At 41.6% G+C, this 20,726-nt stretch overlaps 1 long non-coding RNA gene across 3 annotated transcripts in view; it reads left to right on the top strand.

The window, feature by feature from the left end:
• The window catches only part of LOC308459755, a 239,035-nt gene that overhangs the window by 69,328 nt on the left and 148,981 nt on the right, over positions 1-20,726 (top strand). The gene's annotated exons all lie outside the window — the stretch shown is intronic.

Below are 20,726 nucleotides of genomic sequence, written 5' to 3'. Positions count from 1 at the left end.
TTAACATGATAAAATTGAACTTCAGCTAAAAGGCTTGCAGGAATAAATCAAAGTCTTCCATGTGTACCAAAAGCTCAACAGCCTGTCTGATCTCAACTGGAAGGGAGTTCCACAAAATTGGACCCGCAACACTGAACACACAACAACTGTTGGATACTAGCTTTGTATCTGAACCATGGAGGGCGGGCACTAACAGTGACTCCCCAAATACCTCAGTGATCAGGCAGAGATATACAAGATTAGGCAGTCCTTGAAGTATCCTGGACCCAAGTTGTTAAGCGCCAGGTTCAGTCCCTGGCATCTCCAGCTATGGACCCTCCTAATACAATAGATACATAATATAATATATCATATTAAGACTGCAGAAGTCACTGCAATCGGACAGGGACCAAAAGCTCGCTTCACGTTTTTAATACTCTCTCTCTCTCTTTACTAAGATAACATTTAGATTTTCTAAAAATACATTTTGTCATAAGCTCTAGTCCTGGAACAACTATGCATGTCAAAAGGTCTTGCTTGTTCTCATTCTGAAGTAAATGGCAAATATCTACACCTCTGGAGAATAGGTTAGGAAGCAAAAATCTGTCTGAATATTTAAAGAACAAAACCTTCCATAGGGAGAAAGTTGTGAAAAATCCCATTGTATCTTTCTTTCTTTTTTTATGGAGAAAGCAGGGACTCTTTCATAGTTAGTGGTTCTGACAAAAGACATAGTCTTAAAGGATTCTCAGCAGGTTTATATCAAAGCGGTACAAAATCTACATCTGGGAAGACGTATTGTCATTGTCAAGAGTATTCCTGGAGTGAACGTTTATAAACCCACCATAACAGGCAGGGAAACCACCAAAGAAAGATGCCATGCCTGAAAGTAACCTGAACTGATACACTTGAATTTACGCAGTAATAAGCACAATATTCCAAGGAGCCAGTTTAACAAACCAAGTTACAAAAAATTTAAACAAATAAAAATTGCAAAACAAGGCAAGTGTTAACAGTGCTTAGATGAGGACAATTACTGCTTTAGGAGATGATACAGTACTTGTAATAACGCATCATTTAAACAACTAATATTGACATTTTACAGTAGAGTTCCAGTATGACAGATACTTATGACTAATATAGCACATGTTTTTCAGGGGACTATTATTGTTGTTGAAACCTTTAGCAAAAGTACAGAAACCCACAATTCTTTCAATTCTAGCACAAGCATGGGGAACCTCTGGCCCTCCAGATGTTGCTGAACTACAGCTCTCATCATCCCTTGCAATTGGCAGTGTTTGCTGGGGCTGGTGGTAACTAAGTCATCCATGAATGCCCTTAGTTTATATTTCTGATGCCCTATTTGAACACCAGCGCCATTGCCATTCTAAGAGAACAGGGGAGGTGTTCATGGTGAGTGCTGGCACTGCTTTTTCCAGAAAAAATAGCACTGCTCCCAGCTAAGTAGTGTTAGGATTGCCTTAAAGATGCAACACCTTAAAGATGCAACAAGCCAGCAAAAATTAGTTGTTATGAGAAAACCTACTGTGTTGTGGTTGGCATAAAAAAAAGTAAGTGGTAAAAGGTAATGCGATAGGACTTATTTATGAGTAGACATGGTTGTGGTTGCACTGTAAAACAGGAAACTGGCTAAAATATTATTTGGGTACTTTAAAGGAATGTAGTGTTGCAAAGGAGAAAACCAATGGTGAGCATTCTTTCCCTGAGTTTCTTCATGAATAGTTTTCCCCAACAGAAAAAAATGATCCAGTTTAGCACAGAAAGCTATGAACAGTCTAATTTGCATTGGAATGCTAATATTTCTATGCTTTTTCTTAAAAATGTCATTCAAGTGAGGGGGGAAGGAGAGAGAGAGGAGAGAATCCTTATTCCCTAGTTTGGCAGAATCGCTTTTGACGTCTTCTTTCCTCTCCTGTCATGCTCCTGCCTGTGTGAGGATAAATGCGCTGCAACTGGAAAAGTGAGATAAATAGCATAAGGAGAAATCATTATAAAGCGTAGTGCTTGAACGCTGCATTCTCCAAAATGCACCAGTCATAAAGCCTGACCAGGCCTGAAAGTAAAAAAAAAATTTCAAATGCGAATATAGGATCCCCACAGACCATTTTCTTATGCCTCTTCCACAACTATGAAGCATTAAAATATTGTGAACACTTTACATTTAATTGCAGGCATGCTGAAAAACCATATGACACACTCCCTGTGCAGTTATAGAATAAAGGAATTTTACATACCGGTATTAGAAGTACGCTCAGGACACAAATGTCCCCCCCCCATAAAATGATACATGAATGTATGGAAATTGTCACAAAAGGGGCTTGGGATGCAAGTCTCTGAGTTATAAGAAGCAAAAGCCTTTCCCTAGTCTCTATAATTCTATTCTGAAATATACCGTATATGCTGCATAGGCTAATGGTATTTTAATTTTGCAACAACCGTTAAAGTAGAAACATTTCCTGACCTATGAGGGTTTCAAAAGGTCCATTACATGGGCAGCACAGACATTCTCTCCACACACAGTTACCTTGAAGCTAGACTACTGTAATGTGCACAGTGTGGGGCTGCCCTAGATAGCTAGTAGAAACTTCAGTTGCTCTGGCTTGTGATTGGTGCATTTTCCAAGAATGTATTACCGTTTCCCTCTAGCATTTGCTGTGACTTGCTTCCTGTTGTCTTCCAGTCACAATTTAACACGCCGCCTTTGGATTTTTAAAAAAGATTGAGAAATGTGCCCACTGAGTCAAGGAACAGCGGTGTAATAGGTAGGTAGGAATTAAGAGATAGCAGGCTGTCTGCCATCCTTTGCTACATACCATGGGCATTCTAGATCATATGAACTGGGTAAGGACAACAGATCAGTAAAGCAGATGTTTTCCATGTAGATATTTCCTGGTTTAGGTTTGGGCCTCTCCATTTAAAAGGACAATGTAGCAGGTGATATGAAAATCCATTGCCTGGAGAGCCATTGCAGTTCAGATTAGGTAGTACAGTACTGATCTAAATGGGAAAATATTCTGACCTGATATAAGGGAGCTTGCTATGAATTACATTTGTGGGCACTGGGGCGGACTTTGGTCTTTCAAATTCTGTAGCATCCTGTGTGAGGACACATTTTGTGTCCCCACCCCCACTTCCATTCTTCCCAATTTACCACATCATAGTTTTGGCTCCCTGTGGCACCCCCTAGGATTGGTGCTCAGTGCAGCAGAAGCAGTCATGCTGCCCTAAATCCGCTTATGGTAGAGACCAGCATGAATTTAGCAAGTGAGGACGAGTGCCCTGGCAAGCAGGACACAGCCTAGATTCAGGCCAAAGTGAGGAACTGTTGCCCCCCTGGATGCTGTTGAACTCCAACTACCATCAGCCCCAGCCATCATGACCAGGGATTATTGGAGTTGTAGTCCAACCACAACTGGAGAGACACAGGTTCTCGCCTTCTGGCCTACATGCCCCAGCCATTCTTACCGGGAATATAATTTTGCATTTGAGCTCCAGAGTTAATTGTGGTGCTAAACTAAACATTGATCCATAGAACTGAGCTGTTCATGGAACTGCCTCTTGCACTGCCCAAGGCAAGGAATGTACATATTTAGCAATGAGTCTTAAAATAAAGTCATGCTCAGAATTTCATTTATCAGCAAGCAAAACTGGGGTCAGATGCTGCTGAATATGATTTCAACAAATCACTGAGTGATATTTTTAAATCTCTAGAATATTTTTAGTTTTCCTTTTTTGTTGTTGTTGTTGTTGTTGTCAAGAAAATAACAGCATGTTCAGTTCTGAGGTTCCTGTTTATTATGTCAACAGAAACATGCTTTTCACCAAACAGAATCTGTGGTCCTTTCAGATGTGGAAATACAGATATTTTAATGTTATGCATCATTAACTGTTATGCGCAGGAGCACCGTGCTCAATATCTTTCTCAAAGGCTTAACATTATCCATTCTGAATGATGACTTTTTGGTTTAACAGTGAGCCAAGGTTTATTGGCATTTAGGCACCTGCGGTGTTACACCGACATCATTAAAACAAGTCACGCTTATGTGAACAATGCAACATGGTGGTAGGTGTAAACAAGACAGACACTGCTGGGTTGTAGGTTTAAGCTCATTGTAGAAAGGATGAACTCATTCTATCCGACATTTCCAGCTGTGCAAACAGCGGTGCCGAGTGAACGGCAGTTAACTTTACTAATACACAGGGATTAGAACAGAGGTTGTGCTACATATAAATGGCGCCTGCTTAAAGTCTGCTTAAAGTAGATGAATGTTACACAGATGAAATAAAGGAAACTCACTGGTGCATTTTCTCGGCTGTCATGCAATGGGATGCAGCTCCCTATACATTCCTGGTATTAATTCTTTGGCTTGATAGCAGCTTTACCTCTCTCAGGAGCACTGCTACACAATGTGACAAATTTCAGCATGTCAAACTGGACATAGAATAGGCACAAGGGGACCCAAACTTGGTTGCAGTTGCTTAAACTTCCTCATATTCTGTAAGCCTTCTATGTACAGTGGTACCTCGGGTTCATACGCTTCAGGTTACAGACGCTTCAGGTTACAGACTCCGCTAATCCAGAAATAGTACCTCGGGTTAAGAACTTTGCTTCAGGATGAGAACAGATATGGGCTCTGGTGGCGCAGCAGCAGCAGGAGGCCCCATTAGCTAAAGTGGTGCTTCAGGTTAAGAACAGTTTCAGTTAAGAACGGACCTCCGGAACGAATTAAGTACTTAACCCAAGGTACCACTGTACTTCCATGGAGTTTACCACACACCCCTTTTTCACACACCCATTTATGGTTGTCTGCCTTGCTGGTGACTTTGTTAGTGAAGAAAGGCCATAGCTCCACAGTGAACATCTGCTTTGCATGCAGAAGGTCTCAGGTTCAATCCCTCGGATCTCCAGGCAGGGCTGGGAAAGACTCCTGCTTGAAACCCTGGAGAACTGCTGCCAGTCATGGAAGACAATATTGAACTAGGTGCTCAGATTAAGTATAAGGCAGCTTTCTTAAATGCTCTCATGTCTTAAAGACCAGCTTAAATGGCTGAAATTTAGTAGATGCAGTGTTTTTTCCCCTAGTATGGAGATAGTGGTGGGAAAAGCTTTGTTTGTCTACTGGCTGTTACAGCAGTCGTGGGAGCAGCAGCAACAACAATAACAAAGTGACTAGGATCCTTTACTTTCTCTCTCTAAATTGTCACCACATGATTCTTCCACTCTATTTTAGCCATATTGATAAAACAGCAGGGGCGTTATTAAGCTGCCACCTCCCCCAACTTATTTCTGTCACTCATCCCTCCCTCAGTATAGTTTTTCCTTTCAGAGTGCAGCTGAAATTTTTACTTTGTTATGTTCTCTCTCATTGAACACTGGAATAGATATATATATTAGAAACCCAAACACTTCCAGTTCTAGAGTTCCAAAAGCCTTTTCTGACTTTTCTCAGTGCTGGCTCCAGTATATTGCTACCAACAGAAAATAGATTACTAAATGTATAACCAATATATGTTTGTGAGAGGTTTCTTCCTTAACATCTCAACTCTGTTAGTCCTAATTAACAAACAAACAAAAGCATTTCTGAATACAAAGCCTGTGTCACATCAAAAAATGGAGCTCCCATTTCTGGCTGCCATAGATGGAGCTCAGTCCACTTATTTGGCTTGAGGTGGGGCGGAGGATTGGCAGCCCAATTCCATGCCTGTTGGGTGAGAAGTAAACTCAACAGACTGCAATGAGATTAACTCCAAAGGAAGAATGGGGAAGATTCAGTTTGCATTTGAAGGCAAGCTTAACGATTTGTATTTCCCAGAACAATATGTGAACCCAAACACAGTTATCCTTCAAATTAGCACTGATCCGAAATTTGCAAGGCCATGTAATGTGTACAAAAATGTATTTACTATGGGAAAAGTGTTCAACTAAATGCACATATTAGTGAAAATAAAATATAGAAATGAATTATATTAGCAGGAATTGCTTTGTGACAACTAGGCAAAAATAGCACATAAAAATGTGCATAGAAGGAGAAATTCACATGAAAGATGCTGATGAGGACTTTTTCTTGTAAATGAACAAACTGGTGTAAAAATGCAGAGAACTGAACTGGAAAAAAAATAAAATGGGAGAGAAACTGAAATCGACATATTCACATATGCAATGCATAGGATTGGGTATCTAATCAGTTTTAAGGAAAAGATGTTGATGAAGGCAAAGACCAGGTTATAAAAATGGTTGCTACATCTTGAATGAAAAGAGACAAACTTATTTTTTGTTTTGAATTGAACACCCTTGTCTCCTGTCTTTCTTCTGTCATGGGGGCATATGTGGAATTCCCAGGCAGTGCCTCATCCTGGCACTAGTTATACATGTCAGTTCAGTATAGTTGCAGCTTGGTGTATTATACACATCTTCCTGAAGAGTGTTTCAGTTCTTTATTTTATATATTTTATATATATATATATATATATATATATATATATAATATTATGTATTATTTAATAAGAACATTGTACACAGAATAGTCATATGCTGTGATGAATATTATAGCTGACAGAGAGAAATGCCAGTATTTTGTATGGTTGGGTAAGAAGATACGCAAGTTTCCCCTGATCTGTAGAACCACATAAATTGCGCAACTGTGACTTTTTATTGAACCAATATGTATAGCTAATGTCCGTGCATCAAAAGAGTCACCCTGTGCCAATATCATCTTGTCCTCACCTTTTCCCCCTGTGTTGCTGCTTCCCCTTACACATCACCACTTTTCCTCCTTCTAGCCAGAGAGGTGGGAAACCATTTCCCTTTGGAGCTTATTTCTCTGTGAGCAGCAGGGGAAATGCTATAAATATGGCTTGGCCTGCCCTCTTTTCCTTCAGTAGCTGAATGCTTTGTGTCCACTCAGACAAAATTTCAGCTACCCTCTATGAACTTATCTGGACCCAGATATAGCTCTTGCAACCAACCACTGCTTATCACATCTATTATTTTTATCGTTGTTGTTGTTGTTCAGGAATTGGAATTGCACATAGTTTTGTGAACACCTTGCTGAAACTATTTTGGCGCTTTATTTTAGGTGAATTTGTTCTAAATAATTGCTTTTAATTTATTAAGTAGATAATTTTTTCTTAAAAAACAAACAAGATTTTCCTCAGTCTCTTTCCTCACCCATAAGTGCAGAACTAGACCAATATTTCTTAAAGTTGGAAGGTTTCTGTATTTGAAAACAGGGTTCTGGGGAAATGGTTAACTGAGTATAATAGAAATAAGCCAGTCCTTGGAGCCTTTTATCTTGATGGCAAACATATTTTGTCAGTCTTTTTGTGCTTTGGAAATCTAGAAAGTTTGTTGTGGATAAGGGTCTCTCATGTAAGCAAAGACATGGGAGCCAAGGCTCACACCCCCACCGCCCCTCAACTGGATAGGAAGAACTAAACACAACACAGCTTATTGGGTCAAATAAGACCCAAACTCTATTAGTTGTATCTGTAAGAGGTTTGGCAAAGGTATCGGGCATAACTATTGACTTCTGACCTGCCTGCCAGAAGTGAATCTGGATCAACCTTACAGTGAGGGAGTCCTATGACTTAAATCAATTCGGGGGACCCTGCAGGGATTGCTACTTTGACAAGTGCTGTGGCCCAAGCTCCCACCTGGTCGTATGGACAGAAGCAGCTCCTCTTCAGATGTCCCTATCATCTGGAGGCAGAGACTACAACCTCACCTCCTTCCAAGACTAAGGTTCACCCCAGGCATGGCCAAACTTGGCCCTCCAGATGTTTTGGGACTACAATTCCCATCATCCCTGACCACTGGTCCTGTTAGCTTGGGATGATGGGAGTTGTCCCAAAACATCTGGAGGGCCAAGTTTGGTCATGCCTGGTTTACCCAATGCCCAAACTGCCAACCTAACCCAAATGGGCTCACCGTCAAACCCCTCACACCTGCAACCAATACTTCAGGCCCTCCACTGGGTCTGTCTGCCAGATTTTGTTTCCTTCTGCTGAAAGGTGCACACCATCCACCATGAACAAAGTTTCTTTGTCAAAAGTAATGCATACCTTCCGCATACCTTCCAACATGTCAAGGATGAAAACCAGGACATGCGTCTTCCAGGATGTATTCCTGTGCAAGAGCATGGAGCCCAAAAGTGCATGTTTTGGGGCACTGTGCTCTTGGACAAGATCAATCTCGCATGTTTTGGGGTGCCGTGCTCTTGCGTGAGAGCACAGCCCCCCAAAACAGGATGCTCCAAATTAATTTGGACAGTTGAGGGGTATGGTAATGCTTGGATGCTAAATCACCCAGCTATGCATCAGTAGGACCTTTCACCTTACTGCATGGATGGCCTTCCTTGCGTGGTTAATTCCCAGCACTACAAACTAAATAGGAAGGAAAAACTGAGGGTGGTTATTACAAATATATTTTCCATAAACATGAGTATATTACATTTAGTGAAACATGCCCATGTATATTATAGGGAGCAAAATGAGAGTGAATGTTTCCTTTTACAAGTAGGTTCTACAAGCCAGGAAGCTGGAAGACATATGTATGTGGGGAATAAAAATGTGCTGAAGGTCAGCTGAAATAAATGCAATTTAATTTGTCTCCTGAACATTATTGTAGAGGCTAACCAAATCTCCATGGGGAGGGAGTTCCTCCGCTGACGTAATGTCACTGAGGAGGCCCTGCCGTATGACGCAGCCCCACAGTCTAAGCCCCACTGAGGAAAATTGACTGTACCTTAGATGTTTTTCTCATCTTGTTGCTGCATTGGAGTCTTCCCTACTTTTCTCCGTAATACAGTATCTGAAACCACTCTAGGATTTTTATTTTACTGCATAAAAAGAGAGGTATGTGATGAACGAGCAGAAGCCCCACTGCTGCTGCCTCCATTATTGTTGTTCTATGGGTAAATTATTTCAGTATGTAGTTCTGTCCATAAGTAGTCCATGCATTTTTTAATGCTTTGAAGTAAATGGCATTGCCCACTTATTTCCATTTTGGCTCCAAACACAAATCCCTGCTGAATGGGTTGTTGAATTACCACATCCTCTTGGATCAAATCACAGTGTGCTAATCATTTTGAAGATTGTATACCTTGATACAGAAGAATATGATTTTCTCAGTCAAAACTCCCTCAGGATATGATTCCCTCAGTTAAAATTCTCCAAACAGGGAATTTTTTATCACCATTTAAACACATCTATTAGCCTGGCAAAGATCCAACCTAGAGGCCAAGGAAAGACATTTTCCCTCCTGAGGGAAGAGTAAACAGTTCAACTGCCAGAAGAGGAAATTTGTTTCAAGACAGATTTATACAGAATAACAGCATGAACTATGTTCTACTAAGCCCCAGCACCGCCCCACTGATTTCAATTATGTCTTTGCCAATGGCTACAAAAATCAAGCCATAATACTTATATAGGGATAAGAATTGTTTCCTTATTCTTTCAGTTATAAAATAAACATGATTAAAGCAAACATAATTGAAATAAAATAAGTATGAAATGCCACTAATTGCATTGATTGTTGAAGATTGTCCAGTTGGGTCACTGGTGAAAAAAGAATGGTGAGTATTACATGTTTTTGTGCTGGAGTCTTTTATTTGCGGTATTCTTCCCTTCAAAACCTATAGTATTTCTTAAATGTTAAGAATGTAATCAGGTCTGTGCACCCACACTGTGCTGGAGGGGTTGTGGGTGTATTGGGACTGTGCAGCCTATGTACTTTTGTTAATACATTTTGGACTGCAGTCTTTCAAAGAAGAAGCTTGATTACAAAACGCTCCGTACATCACAACTTACCTTGTTAACCATTTTGAAGGGTGAACAACAGAAGGCCCTTATGCATAAAGTAGAGATTACATCTCTACTGGTTGCAGTTCACCTATTGACTACTTGAAATTGAAAGGGTTTGGATAATTTGCAGTCGTCTGCTTGGAGACAAATGGTTTATTACACCGTTCAAAGCACGGAATGGGCGGCAAATAGAAAATGGTTTTGTGGAAATATGATAGGCTTTTATAACATACATATCAGAATCTGCATCTGACATGCACCCTCCCAACAATGCATGTCCCGTTAAGGCAGGGCATATTTGGCTCATGTCTATACTTTATTCTCATGAGGGAAGGGGGTTATGTTTAATGTATGGAGGCTTTTTGTGGAAAAAATAAACACACACCCAAACACACAGCTCTCAAAATATGAAGAAGCTGCCATGTAATTCAGTAGGTATTGTATCATATGGCAGAGAACACCTGAAAAAGATTCCTCAGTGAGATATATCTAAGTAAACAATACAGTATAGTAGGACTGCACACATGCTAAGGGAATCATCATTGTCAACAACATTCCTTTTAATATCTAACTTTATGGTCCTGTACCAATCAGCTAGAGAGCAAATCAGGGCCCTCCACATACAAGTTAGTGTGTTTTGCATACTTGGGAGATTGCCCAAGTACTGTATTTTCCCATGTATTGGACGCCCCCATGTATAGGATGAGCAGGGCCTGCTCTGTGCACACTAAACAGACCACCCGCTGCCTCCCCACCAGCTGTAAGGCGGGCTGAGTGGGAGGAGGCAGACAGGCGATGGAGGCCCAGTGGTGCACCCTGCCCCTATGGTTACGGTATTTTTTTCTATATTTAATTGCTACATTCCATGTGTAAGTTGGCCCATGGTTTTACACTTTAAAAATTGGGGGGGGGGGGACTGATCTCGTCTTATACACAGAAAAATATGGTACATGTACTATATATACAGTGGTACCTCAGGTTAAGTACTTAATTCGTTCTGGAGGTCTGTTCTTAACCTGAAACTGTTCTTAACCTGAAGCACCACTTTAGCTAATGGGGCCTCCTGCTGCTGCCGCGCCGCCAGAGCCCAATTTCTGTTCTTATCCTGAAGCAAAGTTCTTAACCTGAAGCACTATTTCTGGTTTAGCGGAGTCTGTAACCTGAAGCATATGTAACCCAAGGTACCACTGTATTTCTAAAAAGGGGGAAACACACACACACACAACACCAATGGCATGTCTTATTGTCCGAATCAGGAGGCACTAAACATTAAAGGTGTCATCTTGAGGAGTGGCAGAAATTGGCTCTATGTGGGGCTTCCCTCACACTTGATCCGGAAGCTGCAGCTAGTGTAAAATGCTGCAGCATGATTGCTGACAGGAGTGAGGCCTTGTCAAAATGCAACACCTGTGCCCAGAGATCTGCACTAGTTACCGATTTGCTACTGGGCCGGGTTCAAGGTGTTACTATTAGTGTATAAAACCCTTAACAATGTGGGACCAGCTTACCTACGATATTGCCTAAGCCCACACGTGCCCACTCAACCGCTTCAGTCAGTGTAATTGGCACTACTATAGGTGCCACATAATACTTGTTCTTCATTTGTAAGCGCTTGATTATTAAGTGTGGTAGCGCCTAACTTTGGAACTCCTTGCCTATTGAGATCAAGCAGGCACCTTCACTGTACTCTTTTTGGCGCCTGCTAAAAACATTCCCATTTAGACAAGCCGTTTAGACAGATGCTTAGAAAGATGAGGTAATGTTAATCTGTATTAGTATTTTAATTTTTTGTATGTTTTGTATGTTGTAAATTCTTCTTGCTTCTACTGTTTTATCTTCTGAAAACCACTGTGAGGTTGTTGTTTCTTACCATCAAGCGGTGTATAAATTTTATGAAATAATAAATAAATATTGAATCCCCTAACAGATTATTGTATCCTAAACAAGGGAATTTCTAGGTGCACATTTCTTGATGCTAACCCCCACCCCACTCCTATGCATGAATCCAGACTACTATAAGCTTTTAAGGGCTCTGTCTATTTTGAGGCTAGAAGAAAGGCAGGAATTAATTAGGAATACTGCACTGTATATAAAAAGTGCTTCAACTGATGTTAATAAACAACTCCTCCAAGGACTCTTTAAGCTGTGAAAGAGTTAGAGCCCTAGTAGTGCTCTGTAAAAAGCAATGAAACTTGGGTCTGAGAATATGGGCTTTCTCTTGTCCAAATTTTCCATACACAGCAGGGAGAACAAAGTGAGCATACATCACCCACCCCACTCTATATTATTTAGGTCCATGCCAGATACACATGTTTTTCCTACTCACTTAGCCTTGAACAGTCAGGACAGAGCAACTGCGTGACAGCATGAAGGCTGCTAAGGTTCAGGATTAGATAAACTGCTCATCTAGCTCAGGAGCTCAGCAGTCTTGCAATATGTTATTTCCCTCTCTGCCCCCAAACAATTCCTTGCAACTCCCCAACTTGTTTCTTCTGATACCAAATGTGAGCACCCATAGACAAGACAAGACCACCCATAGACAAAGCAGTGATTTCTGTATACTCGGGGAGTCCCCAAGTGTGCAGAAAAAGATTTGTTCAGAAATTTTAAAGGTCAGGGGGATAGTTTGGTGAGGACTGAGCATATTTATTGCCCTCCAGGAGCCACAGGTGGTCATCTGAGGGTGGGGACCTCTGTGTGTGTGTAAATCAACCTGCTTAAAGTCCCTAGCAGATTGTAGTATCCTGGAGTCTGGACAGGAAATTATCCTTCCAAGGACTTGCTCATTTGCAAAGAAGGTTGAACTAGCATATTGTATATAGAATGGGGTAAAAAACGAGTTATGGAATGTATACAATGAGCTGTATACCACTGACCTATTTTTCAGCCCATCTATCCCATACTAGTGTAGAAGGAGGTACAGTGGTACCTCGGGTTACATACGCTTCAGGTTACATACGTTTCAGGTTACAGACTCTGCTAACCCAGAAATAGTGCTTCAGGTTAAGAACTTTGTTTGCTCATTTAACTCTGAACCACAACAGTCATAGCTATAAGGCAAATGTGCTCCAATGCTAAGCTGCTGAGCTTCAGTGAGCAAAACACTGCCCACCTAGACCTGGAGATTAGCAATTTCAGCTGTTATGCTATAGGAGGCATTTCCCAGTTGTTTACCTCCTCCCTCATTTCTTGTGTGTCCCCAATTTATAATTTCATATATTCAAACATATGCCAGCAGAGGGCCCATTGATTTAAAAAACCACCCCTGCTCCTTTTTGTTCACCACTGCAACTGGCTCATTTCTCATTCTTGCCCAGACAATGGTGGCGTGGAGAAGGAGGAGCAGTAGGTGTCAAGGCTGCTGGTTCATCACCTGGCTAGCAAGCTAGAAGGTGGAAGAAGAACTGTAGCAGCTGGTGATAATGACAGTAAAGATGTAGACTCACTGTGGGATGGGATCTTGCCCATGGGTCCAGTAATTTACTGTGTGTGTTTGTTGTTCCCTCACACACAAGGTGTTCAACATTTGTTTTAATTGGACTTGCAGCTTAAAGACCCCTCTCATGCTGAACTTCCCCATTTCAAAAAGATGGGATGTCTTGGACATGCACGAACACTAGCTATTCACTGGCATGTTCGTGGAAGTCTAGGTCAGGGTATATCAAGTGCTAGTGATCAATAGACTTTTTCTCAGATGCTACAGGCAACAAATCTGCCTTTCTCTGTGCTTAAAGATCTTGAAGGCTCTCTTCACTGCTACTCAAGATTTGAAATTTCATCCCAGATGTGTTCATTATCAAAGACGGTAAAGTTCAAATACAAATTATACTTGAATAATGTTCCAAATCTGCTGGAAGACTTGTTAGAAATAAAAATGTTAGAAATAAAAATGAGAGCCCCCTTCTAAGCACAGTGGGTCTGTAGGCTCTCTGGTTGCTAAATCATGGGAAAGAAGAAGGCATGAGTGACTCTTTTGGAAGATAAACCTGTTTTAAGAAGGATTAAAATATATAAACTGATCTACTCAGTTGGGCATATCTCCTTGCTCTGCGTGTGCTCACTCTATGCCTGTTAACTATTTTTAACTGGCAAGAATGTATGCTCTGCGTGCAGACAGTGGTACTTTAATTGGGATTTTGCGTGTTTAATAAGTTGCCTTCTCAGAGCTCCCACCCAATACGTATATTTCTTTCCCTGTTTCTCCCCTGCCATATATCAGGAGGGTTGCCAACTCGTTCTGGCAGGATTTCAGTGCTGTCAAACAGCTACGTGATGGGCAGCAAGTCAAGTGGCACAACTCTTCCCAGCATGGAGGTGCACCGATGGGGGAAACTCCCCATACTAAATATCTGTCTGTCATCATGAAGCTGTTAAAACTGACAGGAAATGTTCTGGGAGGAGGTGGCAGGCTGCTTGTCCATTCATTAGTGTATCGAGCCAGCAGCGCAGCCGCCTTTTATGTGAAATAATGATCCTTTAAATGCATCCATTTTCTCCTCTGTGTTTTGAAAACTGTGGTCTGTAAACAGAACTCATACCCTCCAATATTTTGGTAGGGCAAAATGTGATCGCCCTCCCCCCCAGCATCATCCTGCCACCCCCTTTGAGTGCCCACTCACTCACTTGCCGCCACCGCCCGTCCACCGCTGCTCGCTTGCCACTGCCTCTGCCCACCACCCACCTTACCTTAGCTTCCCTCTTTTGAGGGTTGATGGGAGCTGTAGTCCTGGAAGGGTGCCATGTTGGTGGGGAAGGGAATGCTGCTATCGCCCCAGGAGCTGCTTCCACAGTTGCCATCCTCAGGCCACGTGAGATCGGGGCAACCCAATACAAAGGCAGAGCCTGCGCTGCCTTCAGAGAAAGAGGGGCCACCCCACTTAAAATGGGGCACTTGGCAGGTATGAGAAGTATGTGTGTCAGGGGAAAGGCTAGCATTTTAAATTCAGGGGAAAATAATTTCCAATGAATGAGATTCAAAAAGAGGTTTATACTGGAAACTAGATCTATGTTTATGTGTTGAGCAACCCTGGTTGAGGAATTGCATTTGGAGGAAATTAAAGTGGCAGGAGGGTACTGTGCCTGGGAACTGAGATTGGCTCACATTGAAGAGTGGCACTGCCACTTGGCCCCCACTAAAATGCCATCTATGGGGTTTGCGGGGAGTTGCATTCCTTCCACTACTTTGGCATTGGCATGATTTTTTAAATACTGCATGGTTGCATTGGGAGCGTGGGTAAGAGCTTCCTGCAGCCAATCAGAAGCCACGCTTTGGTTTCCAAATGTTTTGGAAGTTGAACGGACTTCCAGAATGGATTCTGTTCGACTTCCAAGGTACGACTGTAATACGGAAACATCATGGTTTTGTTAATCTTAGTCCCCCCCCCCCCATCCCTACCAAGCTGCCAGAGCTAGCCTTACAATTAAGCATGCGTGAGGCAAGCTGCTGATTTGGGGTATAATGAAGTTGCAAAAAAAAGTTATCTATCTAATTTTACTATTGTGTGTGGGGGTTTTTTCTTTACTTCCAGGGAGAGGTGCTTCTGAACTTTTCTGCCTTCAGTGCCAAAATAACTTGACCTGTTTTGGGTATTATATACATTCACTTTGGGGTAGATGGGTGGCTTTTGTTCTGGCTCAGGCAGCATTTTGAGGAGGGCAGGCAATCTTGGAATATGTTCTTGATGGAGTATAGCCCCATCAAGCACACATTTCTGAATATTGCAGAATAGCCCCAAGACCAAATGAATTATAATGCATTATTCCATCCACAACAGGCATAGAACACACATTGCCTACAGGGATGTTGGTATTTGATGCACTGGCAAGTCAGTTGATGTCACATTTTACAACTTGATATGTGGAACCTGATATACGGCTCCTTCCATCCCTTTCTCCCCCTCCCATGTCTTTCCTCCCTCCCTCCACTGCCTGTTGTGTCAGTTTTGCTAGTTCCTAACTTTTGTAAATCAAAAAGGTGGAAGACAACAGTAAACCATCACTAAAGGGGAGATGTAGGAGAACGTATAGTGCAGGCCTAAATATGTCTACTCAGGGGAAAGTCTTATTGAATTAATTGAGGTTTATTTCCAGGTTAGTGGGACTAGGATTGCACCATTAAATTAACTAAATTAGTTAAATTTATCCATTGCTTCCCACAGTTGCAGGAAGTCCCAAAGCAAATTAGAGAAAACCTGAGATTTTAAAGCAAATTTAAAAAAAACCTGAGACATAATTCATAACAAATGCATATGTCTGTATTTCTGGCTTGTGACCATAATAAATTGATTGTTGCTTTAAGAATGAATGAATCAAAACAAGTTTTTACTATGAGTAGCCCCATTGAAATTAAAGATTTTACATTAATTATGTCTGTGAATTTTAATGGTTAACTCTGAGGATGACTAACATTGGATATAACCCAAGATATCCATTAAGCCAATATCAAAATACTAAAAGTAATAATCACTTAAAAACAAGATTATCCACTGACATTCAAGAGAAAAATGAATGAAATGACAACTCTATTTTTTCATGCCTTTGTACCAGCACTACATTTTTGTGTGCCTGTTGCTCTGCTCAGCTGACACCACAACAGAGCATGGGATCAGACTATGAGGCTGGCAGTATTCTGGAATATTTCTGAGAATACAAGAATATAGCAGCCTGTATATAAGAGTGGCTGTAACAAACTGGCAACTATATTAAACAAAAAAGGGGGGATGTGAATGCATTTAAGATGACTGCTATATAAACATCTTTCTTTTACAGTGAGATAAGAGTCTCCCACAGATGTGTTGAACCAAATAAGTTCAATGTAATGTCATTCTAAGCTAAGAGCCATATGTTTTCACTATTTTTATTGGTCAACACACTTGCTGGTTTAATTAGATTATGCTGGAAATGAAATACAGTTCTCCGACTATGGCGAATCTGATTCCTATAAGAGTCATATGGCCAGGAAGTAGTAACAATGAATCTCAAACTGTTATCTCTGGGAAAAATCTTGAAATTACCCTGAGGGTGGCTGAGGACTATGATACAACACGGCTAGGACAGAATAAGCAGAGGGATTTCCGGACCAGAATAATGTGCTGATTGTGGGAAATGTTCATGGTTGCCTCTCCTCTGTTGGTTAGATCACAATCAAATTGGAAGGAAAATCCACGGAATACAATTTAGAATATGATTTCTTAAAAGTACTCTGAAAATCAGTGTTTCTAACAGAAATATCTCCAATCACTGAGGTTGCTCTAAGCTTGTTTGTGGAGAATGGTGGTGTTTTTTATATGAATAAGCAAACAGCCCCACTGAGCAATTATAAAAGGCTGGTTCTAATTAGAGCCAATAATAGATTTCAGCAGCTTGAAATCTATGCATGCTGCAAAGATCAATCATGAACAAGAACTGCAGAGAATTCTGATCTCATATGTGAATAGAAATGAATACTGTTAATACATGAGGTTAAAATACCTTAATGTTCCCCCAACACAACACACCCTTGTTTTATGTTCATAGCATATAATTTTAGGGATCTATTAGTGATGATATATTGTAATTAATCATTGGATAACATGATCTATACCTTATTAACAGGCAAAAGGACTTGTCTGTCTGAATTTAATTTCTTTTTAAAATATATATATAGTATATAGTTTCTATTATTTTCATAAAATAAACAGCAAAGATGCATTATACTTTAACATGACTATAGAATGTTTACTATTTCCCTATGTAGTCTTCTGTACGCTTTAATTTGCTTCCATTTCCTCTACATATATTAGAAAGGTCTTCAGTCATTTGGCCCCCTAAGCAATAGTTCATAGCATTCTTGCCTATCGAAAGGTTCTACCTTGCAGGGCTGGCTCAAGACATTTTAATGCCTGTGATGCAGTACAAGATGGTGTCTCTTCCCATTCCATGCACAGAAGCCAATTAGAGTAGCAACTTAATTTTGCTTCAGCACTAAATGGCACAACATCGTCACTGCACCTGAGGCAGGCCTAGGATAGGCTGTGTGGCATACACAGTTCTGGAATGCCTGGAGAGCTATGGAGGAACAGCCAGGGGGCTGTCATTGTTTCTTCCCACCATCTGCTGCTTAAGGCAGTCACCTCATTCTCAGTCCATAAGTGTGGAAGTAGTTTTACCCCTTTTGAGAACACTGCTATACAAGTTGTACCTTGGATACCGAATGCCCTGCAAGTTGAAAGTTTTGGCTCCTGAACACAGCCATCCCGGAAGTGAGTGTTCTGGTTTGCAAACGTTCTTTTGAACCTGAACGCCCGATGCGGCTTCTGTGGCTTCCAATTGGCTGCAGGAGCTTCCTGCAGTCAATCAGAAGCCGTGCCTTGGTTTCTGAACGTTTTAGAAGTCGAATGGACTTCCGGAATAGATTCCGTTTGACTTCCAAGGTACTACTGTACAGTGTGACAAATTTCACTCTCTCGATGATGGGGACAGCATATGCCTGCCTCCAGTCTGCAGGGACCTCACCCTGTTCTCAAAGAAATCTCAAAGATTATAGACAGAGGCTCTGAGATTTCACCCACAAGTTCCTTTAACATCCTTGGGTGCAGCTCATCAGGCCCTGGAGATTTGAATTCATTTAAAGTAGCTGGGTGTTCCCTTGCCAGCTCTCTTCTTATCTTTGGCTATAGTTCCCTTGTATTGTTTATTCTGTTATCACCAGGTTGGGGACTGCTTTCCTTTTGGGTGGAAACAGAGGCAAAGTAGGTGTTGAGTAGTTAGTTCCACCTTCTCACTGTCATCCAGTAGCATTGCTCCATCTTCTCCATGCAGAGCATCTACTACTTGCTTGTTCTTCCTTTTGCTTTGAACATAGCCAAAGAAACCTTTAAAAATTATTTTTAACCTCTCTTGCAAGCCTGAGCTCATTCTGAGCTTTGGCCTGTCTGACCTTCCTTCTGCAACTATCGGCTACTAATGTATACTCTTCCTTCATGATTTCCCTTTTCTGTTTCTTATACATGTCCTTAAATCTTAGTTCATCTGTAAGCTCCTTATGCAGTCACACTGGTTTCTTTAGATGCCTCCCACTTTTTCTTTCTTGTTTGAATTGTCTGCCTTTGTGCCTTCAATATTTCACCTTTAAGAAACTCCCATCCATATTGGACTCCCTTCTCTTTGAATTTGTTTGACTATGGGATCTTATCCAGTAGTTCCTCAAGCTTTTTGAAATCAGCCTTCTTAAAGTTTAGATTGCATGTCCGACTACACTCAGCTTTCCCTTGCCTCTGTATAATGAAACCAAGAGGACATCATCACTTCCTCCCAAGAATCCCAGCATTTCCTGGGATAAATCAGTAGAGCAGGAGCAAAAGATCCCTGCATTGCATTGGGTTGAACTAGATGACCTTCCTGGCCCCTTCCATCTCTACAATTCTGTGATTCTATGATTCCACTTTTCGATCATTTCCTCCCTGTTGGTGAGGACTAGGTGCAAGGCAGATAACCCTCTTGTTGCTTCTTCCACCTTCTGGGAGATGAAATTGTCAGTGAGGCAACGGAGGAATTTGTTGGACATTGCATTCTTCGTAGAGTGCAAATTCCAACAGCTATTGGGGTAGCTGAAGTCTCCCATGACCACTGTATCTCTCTTTTTTGAATGTTTGGCAATCTACTCTTGGAAGGTATCATCCAAGTCTTCAGTCTGGCTTGGAGATCTATAGCAGTAAGGTCACTGTTGTTTCCCTCGCCTACAATTTTTACCCTTATACTCTCAATCGGCCTTCCATGCTCCAGGTCATGGTTCTCTACACATACTTTCAATATAATGCTACTCCTTCTCCCTTCCTGTTTGGGCCATAGTCCGTATAAATAAACAAATAGGTGGTATTGAACACCTCCTTGGCATGCAGAAGGTTCCATATTCAATTCCTGGCATCTCCATGTAGGTTTGGGAAAGACTCCTGGACGAAACCCTGGAGAGCCCCTGCCAGTCTGTGCTGACAATACTGAACTAGATGGACCAATGATCTGACTCACTATAAGGAAGCTTCCCATTTTCCCAGTGTTGCAGCTGTCTACAGTGGTACCTCTGGTTATGAACTTAATTCATTCTGGAGGTCCGTTCTTAACCCGAAACTGTTCTTAACCTGAGGCGCGCTTTTGCTAAGGGGGCCTCCCACTGCCACTGTGCCGGCGGCGCACGATTTCCGTTCTCATCCTGGGGGAAAGTTCGGAATCTGAGGTACTACTTTCGGGTTAGTGGAGTTTGTAACCCAAAGCATTTGTAACCTGAGGTACCATTGTATTCTTTTACCATAGAAAAATCTATTAAGGTGTGGTGGTGCAACCACCCTTCTGACACTGGTGGTGTTGCAGTTTGCCTGGACAGGGTGAGGCAGGATAGCAGCAAGGTCAGGGCTGTGTGGACCCACTGGCAGAGCCAATGCAGTGCTCTCACTGATGCACCCACACTGCCCTTGTACTGCTGTGCCCCCTGCCTGCCCCTTCCAGCTGATGGTTCCATGCCACAACAGCTGCCACTGCATTAAGGATAGAAAAAAATGAAACAGCAGCTCAATTTCTTTATAAGTGTGGACAGGAAAGATGCAACAGGAGGGATGCGTGGTTCCTTGGGCATTTAGATGATGTGTTCGAGATGTCCCTACTTTTATGATTCATTGCCATGTATTTCCAGATGCAGAAACTTCTAATTCATTTCATGCAGGACAAGTCCTTTCCCTACAGGGCTTTGGTGTGGGTTTTTTGGTTGTTGTTTTTTTGCCTTCTCTGCATCAGACATACTATCGCTGTCTCCTTAGCACTGCTGTCTGTTCACATGGGGACCTGATTGAGTCCCAAGTACATATATTCCAACGTACGTAGTTCAAACTGTTTAATCTCACTGATTTATATGCACTTCTTGAAAGGAAAGCACCACCAAGATCATGAAATCTCAT

Source organism: Podarcis pityusensis, assembly GCF_964106645.2.
Source record: "Podarcis pityusensis genome assembly, chromosome: 12".
In the NCBI taxonomy this organism is placed as follows: Eukaryota; Metazoa; Chordata; class Lepidosauria; order Squamata; family Lacertidae; genus Podarcis; species Podarcis pityusensis.
This window is presented reverse-complemented; position numbering and strand designations above follow the sequence as displayed.